Genomic DNA, 13,733 nt, shown 5'->3' with positions numbered 1-13,733 from the left:
TTTTCTTTGTTTGTTTTTTTAATAGAAATTTTGTTACAGATTTTAAAATTTTATTTTTATTAATTCTTACTTTTAAAAGTTTATAGTACAAAAAATAATTATTATATACATTAAATTTTTGGAAGAATTAATGTTAAATTAAAAAAAAAAATTAGATAAAAAATTTATATAAGCCCTATAAATTTGTAATTTCTTTACTATATTTAAGAATTTATTACAGAAATTTTATTAAATATTTCATGCATAGATCTGTAAATTTCTTCTTATAGAAATCAAATAAACAAAGATCATACATGGAAGATAATGTTCGAGATAAAGTTTTGAGCATTTCTCTTCGATCATCTAAGATTCATATGTTTCTATTAATTTATAATTGAAAATATATTATGTTTTTACATTCTTATAAAATATTAAATAAATTCTGTGAAATTTTAGAAATTTTCTAATAATATAAAGAATGAAAGTCTTAAAGACATATGTTTAAAAATGTTTATTTTAATCCTTAGATCAAATCCCAATGGTAAATACATCAGAAATTTTATAATTTTTACTTTAAAATTATATTTCGAACAAAAACCTTCTCAAATTACGGCATTTTTCTCAATTGGCATCAATTTTTAGTAAGCGATATAATAAAATAGATAAAGAGTAGTTTCAAACGAATTATATAGTTTCCATTTAAAAAAAAAAACTAAATTTAATTCCCCTACAAATAGAAGAATTAATAACTTTTATTTTAACTGATAATGTGAAATGCGTATATCTACAGAAAATGGATAGTTCTCTTAGTAAACCGAATCCACTTTCTAACTCCCAATGACTTTATCGTAACTGGAATGGAGGACTCATAAATCAACTAGAGTTTTGGTCCCTCGCTCGGGGACTTCAAGTATCAAGAAGAGTTGAACGAAACAAATTGCGTGCGTGAAAACCTAAAGTTAGGGGGAAAAAAAGAAAAGTGGAAACAATCGATAAAAAAACGTTGATCCTAGAGGGATGCTCGGATTTCAACGATTCCTGCTACCATTTGCATCGATTTACTTATCTATGGGTCTTTCCATCTGGAATTATTTGACTGACACTCCGAATCGAAATATTTTGACTCCAAACTGAATCTAGAATTTGGTGCGACTAAAAAATTCCATTGTCAAAACGCAAATATTTAATAAAATATAATATTCTCTTTCTAAATCGAACGGCTCTAAGAAAAGATCCTTTTGTGGTTGATAAAAGGAAAAGAAATTTTACTTTCCAGATGGCTTAATTACAATTTGCAAGTACTTTTAATTCTCAAAAGAGTTCATTGTTCTTATTTAAAAGTGGAAGAAATGAATTCAAATTTCCTAAAATGATTCCTTTCAAGAAATCCGTTTAAATTCTTGAAAGCCAACCATCCTGCAACGTAAATGGAGATAAGATTACATCAGTGCAGACTCAGAACAGCTTCATTTTTCCAGTATATATTCTCTACCGTATCATAGAATTTTCAGAAATAAATTTATGCGGCATTAGTAACTTAAATATACTTGAAGGCCTTTTATAATTTAGCATCGTCTCACCAAAGTTAAGAAGGATTAAAGTGCTTTGCATTAAAAATGTGACACGTGATAGCATTAACGGCGTACAAAGGAGAATAAGAACTATAAATTTCTCTATAGCAAAAGAGTCATATAATGTTTAATATTAACTTAATGATAAAATAAAACTACCAAAGTACTTCAGAGCTCTATAGGGAGTATAATTGCCCCAGACACATTTACTACATGGACGTAAACAGCAGATTATCTTGTTAAGCCATAACTACTAAATTACTCTCGATCTAAGCATTCTGTAGAAGATGTTTACCAATTTGCAATCAGCTATTCCTATGTTACGCCAATGATAGCTAATTGTGTGACCTTTGCCAGATCTCAATTATCCATCCTGACCAAACAATGTAAATCATTACGCTTTGCAGCTGTTCCATTATGTGTATAATTCATGTTAATATGATTAGTTAGTAAAATATTTGTATATTATAATGTTTGGGTGTATTTTAATGGAAAAGGATCGATACTTTTGAAATGGCTATTCCATTTAATTTACAAATTTTCCAATTTGCAAAGCAAATTTGTCCTATATAAAAAGAACCATCGTCGAGATTGTATTTTTCAACCTCTTTTTCATTGGTATTATGTTACTAAAAACACAGAATGGATAATGTTTTTTTGAGAAAAATAGATATAGAAATTACTGATGGAAAAGATAAGACCATTTATATTTTGCACAATTTTTAAATTAATAAATTTTTATTTACAAAAAAGTCACATGTTCAAAGCGTACGAGAAGGAAGAGAAGATCGAAAAATTTTTACATTTTCGCAAAGAATTTAAATAATTTTTACAAATTCAAGCTTAAGAATAAGATGAAGAAATGAATAAATTTTTATTTTAAATAAAAAAAAATAAATGTATCTAAAAAACGAATATTATTAAGCCAATACTATTTAAAAATGCAAAAGATTTGGACGTTTGATTTCTAAAAAAGTCTGTTATGAATTAATACTAAGATATGTTTTCATATTTAAAGTTTCGCACTTGATGAAAGTAAAGTAGAAGAGGTTGAAGAAGCAGAAATGTAAACATAAGTATCATGAGAAGGGAAGAGAAGTAATTAATAAATAACTATGAATTGTTCATTGTTATCAACACAAAGATACTTTCGAATGTAATCATCTTCAGATCTATCTCGATATGAGTAGAAAAACTAATCTTCTTCACCTCGCAATCATTTCCAATCTTTGTAGAAAACAACTTATTCTTTCCTCAACACAATTTCCAAAATCCATTAGAATCTTGCTTATCACTTTGAAAATCAAGAAGAAATGATTTCTTTCCTGTTCTTTTAATTCATTTCTATATACAAACTTTGTAAAAGTGAAGTAAATCTATCCTGGATCAAATAAAATAAAATTAGGCTTTTGTTTATATCAAAAAGTTCTTGAAAAAAAGAACAAAATCCTGGAATTATATCAAAGAAAACTGTAAACAATTTTCATTTTCATACAACTTGCAAGAAAAACTTTATTTTTTTTGATTAAGAATTAATTTATTAAAATACTAAAACTTCAGAATTTGAATTATATATATATATATATATATATATAGACATATTTTTGTTACATGCAAGAAAACATTTTTTTCGACGATATTTTGTTTAAAAATACACAATTCAATGGAATATTGATGTCTAAAGAAGATATTGATAAAGAAATATGGATGTTGGAAAAGTTTTTTCAGGTACTGTTTTGTTTTTTCAGTAACAGTAAACAAACTAAATGATAATATATATATATGTTTTCTGATCAGACCATAAAATAAAATATATTTTGATTTTATTTCTCTGTAAAAGCTTAAACTTTTATTTCTTTCCATTTCTGTCTTCAATTTTATACAATTTATTTTTAACCAACTATTTGAAGATTATTGTTCCAAAGATCCTAAGATGCTGAATAACTTAACAAGTCTATTACCAGATTATTTAAAGAATATTTTTATATATATTTAAGGTAAATATATATATTATGCATAAATTCTCACATGGTGATATTATTATCCCGTTTAAGAAATTTCATTCGAAGAGATGAGTGAGATGTGATTTAAAGAGGTGAGATTTAATCCGCATCATTTGTGTACGACTCATTCTTTTTCTTCTGTTAACAATATTGCATTTAAGTGCTTACTGATTAAATTAGACTATCCACTATAACTCTTTAGTAATGAAGTTATCTACATTCTGCTATAGGAATAAAATTAGACAGTTGAGGTCACAATATTAAATGTCAACATTGATTATGGATAAACTTCGCTCCTAGATAAATGTCATTAGTAGCAACTGTTCCTCGGATGAAGTGACAGATCTTCCTACTTGAATGTTTTCTTAATAGTTTCTATTAGAGAAGTTGAAAAAGGTTAAATTCTCGAGTGGAATTTTATAAAAATATAAATTCTCCTAAAATTAAATTATCGCAAAAATAAAACTTAAATGCCTCTAATTAATTATGTATAGCGATCTATCGTACCAAGTTATAAAGTAGTAAATAATTAAATAAATATTTTATATCGACCTCTAAATGTTATTTAGTTCGTTTAAAAAATTAATTATAAATTAAGGAAATTAATTGTATTTATATTTTAATCCTATTATTCTATTAATGATTAATGTTTACAAAGAGAAAAATTCTGTTTGCAGTAAGAGCATCAAAAGAAGGTAAATTTCTTTACGTTTTCCTGACAATAGAGCAACTAAATAAACAGTTAATACTAGTTAATGAATATAAATACCCAATGAAACTATTTCATTACATAAAATGTGTACATATCCGTACAAAAATACATTTAATTACTTCTATTATTTAATTTTCCTCTTCTACTAGATCCAGTACTTCCTAATTGGCTTTTCTTTCTGTCCATCTAATCTTTTGGAATCTTCTCCAGCACCANTTTATAAATGTGGTATAATTTTATATATAATTTTAATATATGGTTGTATGTACTTATATATTATATATGTATAAACACACATATACTAAAGCATTGTAATTTACGTATTCAACAAAAAGAAACTAATTTTTTTTAAATTTTGTAAGTGGTAAAATATTTAAAGACCGGAAAACTTACACTTTTTAACTGATTTTTGAATTACCCTGTATATATATATATATATTCTGAATTGAGTTTATTATTGTATCCAAAAATGTATATTTATAGTATTAAAATATTAAAGTAAAAAATATAATGTTATTTATCTATTTATTATATATGAAACACAAAAGATTTTATTCAAATTTTCTTCTTTTTGAATTTATACTTTGCTTTTCGATGCAACGATTTTTAAATTTTATGTAAAGTACATGTATTAGAAGATTAATTTAATTGAAAAAAATTGTAATATTCATTTAAAATTACTAAATAATAACATTTTAATAGGATAAATTAATATTTTAAAACCTTTTTAAGTTTAATATTCCTTTTAAGGTAATGGAAAATCACAAACACATCGTGGAAATTTAACTCTAATCCCTTCGGAGTTCGCGACTTACAAGTTGAGAAATTTAATCGTAAACAATAGGAAATTAAATATTGCAATTTTGTATTTTGTACAATTAGAATTAAGAGAAATGTTGAAAATTTTATAATATTAATAAAACATAAAAAATTTTTTTCTGAATATTAACATAAATTTTCTCTGTCTTCTCAGTCGTTATCTCGGTAATCAACAATTTGATTACACTAATAAAATTTACCAGAAGTTTTCATTAAAATTTCTTCATAATGTAATTATTATACTGATTAATTTTTCATAATTTGTACTTAGATAACATAAATAAATAATGTTAATTTTATAAGATTTGGATGATTTTTAACGCCAGTAACTACTAGAAGAACGAAGAGAGATCTTCAATAAGCAACTTTCGATAATAATTAAAGTTCGTTGAAAGTAGTGATAAAGAACAAGCGAGTTTGGGCGATCCAATTACATAATATGTTTTAAAAGTATCAGAATCGGGTAATAGGATAGATTTACGTGGATACTTAAAAGAAAGGAGAATAAAAATTCTTGGTAAATAAGCCGATTGGAGAAGGTCGATGAGTTGTTGCCTCGGTGACGGGATTACCGTCTTGCCACTGAGTCGAACGTAACACGATACGGCTGGTCTTTCATTGCTGTCCATAACGAGACCATTTTGGTCCCTGTAGACCTCTATCCAGTCTTGAAGAGGAAGTGAGTGGCAAATCCTTTTCCCTTTCTTTTGATGCCGTCCCAGATTCTTCTAAATCTATTGGGGCGTGACTCTTGGACTTTTACCTGACATCACTCTAAACATGTGTAAAAATGCAGAATATTTGCATCCACACAATTTTACCAGTAGAGAAAACGAAGTGGATAACCATAATAGATTCTCTCCTAGTGAACGAAAAGGCATTAAAATGGTCAAACACGTTTCACACGCTAAACTTTTGTGAGTAGTCATTCCCCTGTTTACCTTTAAACGTTTTTCTTAAATCCTCTAATGATAAAAAGAAACTAAAATAAGAAAAAAAAGAGCCACAAAAAATTTTCGATTCAAAACCATTCCCTAATTTAAAAACAGAAAAATTTTACGTTTATGAAGTTAATTAAGCATTTAAAATTAATTATCAAGTTAAACAAGCGTCAAATAATTCCGTCCTTCCTTATCCTAAATGCAATTTCTCGTTATAAATCGATTTGCAATCGGGGACACAGCCAAGCATGGCAAACACGTTAACCATTTATGCATAAAGCAACTTTGTCAATTTACTACTTCGTTTCTACAAGGCCAATATATTAAGATAATCTCGATTGTTTTTGAGAAGGAAATCCGGATGCATCTTATCCAATATGTAAATAAAGGTTGATAGAATGAAGATTAAAGTGAAAAGCAAGATTATACATTTACTTAATTTATAGCAGGATCGAATAATCCTGTTAAGAGATTACAGACAGAATAGGTTAATATTATTACACTGACTTTATAGAAACGTGAATATGTATAGATAATTAGCTTTGTTCTCTTAAAAGTTGTGCAAATATACCAAGAATTTTTCAAAAACTTAATAGAAAGTGCGAGAAAATCTTAAAAACAAACGTGAAAGCACTCAGGAAATAAGAAACTTTCAATTCCTTTATACCCAATTTTGCATTTTCATTTTAGTTATTAACTTTATGCAAAATTTTAATTATAATAATTAAAATTTATATAAATATCATTTATAAAATGGGGGTTTCATATTTAAATTCTTTTTTTCTTATTTAAATAAGATAAATTTACATTAGAAAATACATTCTTTTATATTCATTTTGTTACGTTAACGGTATTGTTGTGAATGCCGAAATTTTAATTATATCTTTAAATAAAACGGAAAATTTAACAAAATATGCAAATATAATTAAATAACTTTCCATGCTCTTCGTAAATATATAAAAATTGTGAAAAATTCACTAAAATTCTTCAATATTTACAGGGGAGTTATATAGTTTCTAGTTAAAGAATTCTGATTATTACTTCTCTGGAAATCTTGGAAAATTTTAGCGAATTTTATATAATTTCTCTGTATTTATGAGGAAGAGTATGAGAAGTTATTCAAGTATAATTTTATACATTTGCTAATTTTCCGGTTTGTTTAAAGATATAGAGCTTCTAGTTAGAGAATTTTGTTATATCTACAAACAAAGCAAAGAAAAAAAAAATTAGTAAAATATACAAAACATGATTAAATAAAATCTCTTATTATTTATAAAGTATGCAAAACTCGTGCACAATTCACTACAGTTCTTCAACATTCCCAGAGAAAGAATAAAGTTTCTAATTAAAGCCATCTTATTGATGGATACATCTTCTACTACACATAAAGTTCTTTATAAATTTTCTTACAAAACTCTTTAATGAATTTACTCAATTTATATTTATTTTATAAAAGATCTCTTATTCTTTAAGATTCATCAGCTCTTGTTATTTTTATACTTAGTTTAATAAGCATCAAAAATCTCGAGTAGTGATTCTGTATACGGTATATATATATATATTTTTAACAAAAATAATTAAAATTATATTGAATTTATGATAAACAACTTTTTTATATTTTTAATAAATAAAAATAAATAAGCTTATTATTTGAAATTGTCTTTTAAAAACGATCTAAAACTGTTTTTGTAATATAAACTATGTAAACAGCTCTTGTTCTAACGCATTTACAAACAAACACAATTACTAGGAAGAATTTCTTCTTAGTTTTCTTGTTAAAAATTATCAAAAAACGAACAAAAATATTATTTCTGTTGAAAAAATTTAATATTAAATAAAATACATTACATTGTTGCAAAATTAAGATGAATGCTAGAGATTCTAAGGTTGGGCCACTTAAAAAAATAGAAATAGAGATAAATATAAAGTAAACTTTTTAAATAATTGTTTAAATGAATAAAGTTAATTTTATTTCGTAAATATATAATAAATAAGAAATGATTATTCTTTATAATGTGAAATTTTTGTCTTTACAGATGTTTCTTTGGCTAATCTGTAAAGAGCAAAGTGAATTTGCCTGTGATCAAAGAGGGATTTGGAAAGAGAGAAAAAGTGTATCGTCTCTTAAATAATATTATAGATAATATTGTATTATTTCTTTGATAAGTTTCGTATCTTTCGATCAAAGATGGTCTATTTATAAGGTCTCAGTAGATTTCGATTTAGACCCATTTTACTAAATTTAACTTGAAATTAATCATAGAACAGATAGCCCAATTTCAACATGGAACATTATTCATCCGAATGGATGATACATTTTTTTTCTTTATTTTTTTGTGTATTTTTTTCCTAAAACAAAATTACAGAAGTCTACAATATTTCACCGATTTTCCAGTTGCACTAGCATTATATCTCTAAGAGATCCCTTCAAAAAGAATCATCTAACTGAGGATAATTTATAGAAACAGCCATCAAGCACAACCGTCAATTCCCACAGATTCCAAGATTTGGCAATCCCACCGACCTATTTAAAGGGCTCGTTTCTTCATTTCTGCCAAGCAAAACGTATTTTCGATAGAACATATCCATTCTTTAATTCTTTAATACCATCATGTAGGTCTGATCGCGTGATCCATCCTCATCAGAACCCATCGAGCATCAAATCATGGAGGAGGCGGAGTACTTTCAGTTGCTTTAACCTAATGACATTTTAGGCGTTATTAGATAGAAAGCAAGTAGAAAGAAGGGGGAAAAAAACTATTGCTCTTCAGTATTCGTGAAGGGTGTTGGGCAGAACACAAAATGCTCTTAATATGTGGGTGCCAATAACAGCTTTATATCCTCGCTTTGCATTACACTAATTGTTATCAATCAAGAGGGAAAGGGCCCATTATATGGAAGGAATGTGTAACTGCTGCTTGATCTTCAGTCATCCATCAGTGTCGTTTTGCTTTTCGCATTTATCCGAGGTTATTAAGTAATGATACTGTTGCTCCATTGTTTGTCGAGATGACTAAGAAACGAGAGAAAATTTAATGAACAAGTGATGAAATTTTAGCAGTAATTTGCTTTTTATAGCTTATATAAATATATAATAAGATAAATGTGGTTCTAGTTATACGGTCTTACATATATTTTTTCTCTCTCTCCCTTCGACGATATTTGAAAAATTGGAGAAATCTGTCTCTGTTCTGAAAAATCAATTTTTGGATGAAAAATGAGTTCGACATAAATCTAAATTATATTAATAATGTCACATTTTCTATAAAACTACCGTTCAGAATGTTTAAATAAAGTAGATATATTTTATATATATGAACAGGAATTATTTTAACGCATAAACTTTTAAAAAATAATATTTAATTCTCTTTTACCTTTGAAAAAACAGCAGATTTTCATTAAAAAAATTAAACAAAATTTAAAAAAAAAAATGCATATATTGAATTTCTACATCGTGACTCACCGGATCTATCGAACTTCTGACATTTTGAAATGTTACTTTTAAAATCTAAAGATTAAAGTTTTGAAAAACTTAAGAAAAACTTCTTTCTTTAATTGCAAAAAGCATTTTTTTTAAAATATAAACTTAGCTGTCGAGTAACATTAAAATATATTCTACACATCTTCAATTACTTAATTCATCTAGAAAAATCACAGTAGAGACAGTTCTATTAAGAATTAACTTTTTTCTAACTAATTTTTTTTTCGTGGAAACGTTAAAAACAACTGTTCCAACTCTGTTAATTAACTCCTAACGATTTCAGGTAATTAGCTGTATGTGTCGATATCAAACTTTATTCTTGATTCAAGTGTCGAATGCACAGTTTATGCCAAGGGCTAAATTAAGGAGAGAATGCGAAAAATCTATATAGCTAAACACTCCTATATTATCAGTAAGGTATAAAAGGTGAACTGAAAACACACGAAACTGGTCTTATGACCGATGTAAAAACATTCACATTTTTGGGAGTTAACAGATGTTGTTGGCATAGGGATATAAGCTTATGTATAATAAAGTGTACTGAAGCAATCTACATTTCTTCTATAATCTCACAACAAAGAAGAAAGAAACCAAACTAAAAGTTGGGTTTCATCAACATAAAAAAAAAATTCTTTATGCTAAAAGAATTTTTTATTATTGGTCGGTTGTCTTTTATTTAAATTATTCATTCTTCTGGTTGGTTATTTACTTTTTCTAACTTAATTGTTACTTTTTTTATACACTTTAAAGAAGGAGGAGAGTTAGAAAATTTATAATAGCAACTTAATTAATCAGTAAAGAAATCATTTTTTTAAATAATTTATTTGTGAGTATTTAATTATCAAGGTGAAAAAATTTGATTAAGACATTGTTTAAAAATGAAAAATTGAATGTTTTCGCTATCTATTTTAATGCCAATAAAAGGCATATTGTTATTTACTAATTATGTGAATAATTATTTTAAAAAAACTCGAGTAAATTTACTCTTTAAAAAAGTTTAATAAGTAAGTAAAACTCGTATATTTTTTCTCTCTTATATTATTTAATTATTAGATTTAAATTTATTCAACTCTTATCTTTTGTTCAATGATGCTTTTGGAGTAAATTTGAGGGTTTTCAGTTAAAAAGTTTGAGATTATAAAAGAAATTTTGCTAATTTAAAGTAGTTAAGTTAAAGAATGTTCAACAAATCATGCTAATTATATAAGAAGCATTGATCATTTGAACTACTTAATTTATAATCTGTTCTATTTACTAATCTATAAAAGTATATAATCTAAAATAAGGTTAATATTTATATTATACATGAAAATCAGTCAAAAACGTTAATTTTTATATGGAACATACACTTATTTATAGAAATCTTAATAAAATATATTTAAAAAATGCTATTATTAGTCAATATAGGTATATATATAAAATACTTTTTCTGTACTTTATGAAACTTTAAACTTTGTAAGATTGAAAATCTTATTAAAATAGGATAGGAGTGTGTTTTGATAGACTTTCTACTCAAGGTATTTGGCAAAGATAAAAGGATTTAAGTTCAGTCCTGCTCTAGATCTCACGAATATTTATTAATTTTCTTCTTTCCTGCTTGGGTTAATACGTGATTTATACAATAAAGATCATATATTAAGCATTATTTACTATTTAAGAGAACAATAATTCGTCTATTTTATGAGGATATAACGGTTTATGGAGTGCATTATATTATCGTTACAAGCAAGTCTGATGAATCTTGAATCTTGATACATTATTATATCTTATGTCTGATCAAAAATATCTTAAATGGATCACAAAGAAGTATAAATCTCCATATGCATTGGAGATTTGACTCTATTGTTTAATACATGATGTATATTTGCACTTAATCTATGTACTTTATATTTTCTTAATTTTCTCATATATCAAAGTTTCATAGAAATTAAGATTTAATTAAAATTCTTTATTATCTTTCGAGTTTGATCAGGAAAGCTTTCTATAGTAATAAAGTTAAGAAGATAGTTCTAATCTTCGAGATTTAAAGTTTTAGAAAGGAATCAAAATCAGCTTTAGTTAGTGTAGAAATTTAATCAGCAATAGACCCAGTAACGATTAACTCCGATCAATAAGATCATTTTATATCGAGTTTGATTAGTCAAGAACAAAAGCCTCAGTCAATAAAACACTATAAGTAAGCTTTAGATCGATAATATCAGAAATATATATAATGGAAAATAGAATTTTAAGTAGGCATAAAGTGATTTTTGTCAAAAAAGAACTAATTTATCGCACATATTTGATCAGTAACTGATACATTCTTGATCAGTAAAAGAGAAGATTCGTTTAAAGATTGCAAATATACATTTAATAAAAATTATCTACAGAAATCAAACACGAGAGAGAGTCATCAGCATCCGAGATAAAGGATACACTTCTCTTAAGTCAACATTTCACAGAGAAACAATAAAGTTGATTACTTTAACTCTCAACAATCGATAAAATCTTAGATTTGTCAACAGCTCTTGTTGAGACAAGTATTCATTCCCAGGAGAATCTAAATTGAAAAAGGTCTGTTTGAGACGACTCAATGCGGTTGCTTTTGTCGATGTAAGAAAGGAATCTATGTCAATTGGGAAGTAAAAATAGATTCCGACTTCTTCCTTGTTTTTATTCCATGGAGATTTGCTCCAAACTAGAAAACTGTTTCCCTACATTCCTCATAGGAATTCGGAATGTATCTTGGTTATCTTTATCAATATAACTCGAGATGAGAGTCACCGGTGGAAAAATATCTCTGGAATTAATTGAAAATACTTCTAGTATAGCACCCACGTGTGTTACTGTATCATTCGGTATTCTTTGCCCCAAGGACGGATTTCTCCTAACTAATGTCACTTTACACGTGTCTTATGGCAATTTAAAGAAAACATAATATATAAAGTTCATTTTTAACGGTCGAATTCACACGAATTTTTAGTTTTTAAGCTTAATAGGCCATTAAGTAGATCAATATCTACAAATGCGTATTGGATTTGTAATAAAGCAAATTCGTTTTTCTCCCCGCTTTTAAGCATCCTTCGCTAAGTTAACTCTAATGACTCTTACAATATTTATGTTTATTAGATTAATAATAGCTTAAAATTAACAAAAGATACTTTTAAAATAAGCCCAGCTTCCAGGAGCAACTGGTGTATGCCGACTCAAACCGCATCATTTCAAAAATAAAAAATAATTACAGTAAAATTTGAATTTATATATTTACGATACGTCTAAATTATTCAAATTAAATTAAAATTAATTTCTTTTTTTAAATCGTATATCTTATTCCTATTAAGTTAATGCGGTTATTTATTGCATAAAGTTTGGTTAAAGATTTTTGAATTCTTAAAATGTAGTGAATCACGCAGGTGTTAGTCACTTAAAAACATCGATCATTCGGAGTATTTCATAATTTATAATCTATATTACTTATTATCTAACGATACTTACCTAGAATCTTGACAGAATCTATATATTATGGAGTTTTAATATTTCATAACATATATGGAATTTTGGTGTCAAATTTAGCAATTACTCTATACATTTTCAATGATGTAAATGCTACTAAATCTACGTAAACAATTCCTATATTATATACATATTAAAGTTATAAATATATATGCATTAAATATAAGAAATATAATACTTTAAGATATTATAAAACCATGTTTTATAGCATTAAAGTAATTTAATATACTGTTTTATAATGTTTCTGAGGAGTTATTTTATATTTCTGATACCAATTTCTGTAATTAATTTACACAATTTCAACTTTATTGTTAATAATAATCATTCTTCAACTTGAAAAGAACCTATTGTGAATCAATAAAGTCTACTATCGATCGTTGTTATTATACAAAATTAATATAACGTATCGAGTCTTTAGTTTAATTGCTTAGATTTAGAATTTAATTAGTCATATTTTAATTAGATGAAATTTTATTTAAGTACAAATTCGCATTCAATTTCATTTCTTTTAAGATTTTAACTACATTTTTACTAACTTATTTGTAATTTTATTGCTGAAAAGCGCTTAATTGTGACGTATCAGTTATAGTTTATATTGTTTTAAGCATTAAACAAGGCGAAAACAGTTATAAAAGTGAAAATATTTGCATCGGGGGGCATTAATTAGCTTAATCGGATAATTATTTCGATTATTCGTTACTATGGTAACGAGTATACGTTCGATAAATCAGCTTT

General features: G+C 26.3%; 1 protein-coding gene across 1 annotated transcript in view; it reads right to left on the bottom strand.

The window, feature by feature from the left end:
• The window catches only part of LOC111626215, a 200,516-nt gene that overhangs the window by 40,868 nt on the left and 145,915 nt on the right, over positions 1 to 13,733 (bottom strand). The gene's annotated exons all lie outside the window — the stretch shown is intronic.

Source organism: Centruroides sculpturatus, unplaced genomic scaffold (assembly GCF_000671375.1).
Source record: "Centruroides sculpturatus isolate CEXI.00-Female unplaced genomic scaffold, Cexi_2.0 scaffold285, whole genome shotgun sequence".
NCBI classification, from domain to species: domain Eukaryota; kingdom Metazoa; phylum Arthropoda; class Arachnida; order Scorpiones; family Buthidae; genus Centruroides; species Centruroides sculpturatus.
The sequence above is the reverse complement of the archived record's forward strand: the minus strand, read 5'-3'. Positions and strand labels throughout refer to the sequence as shown.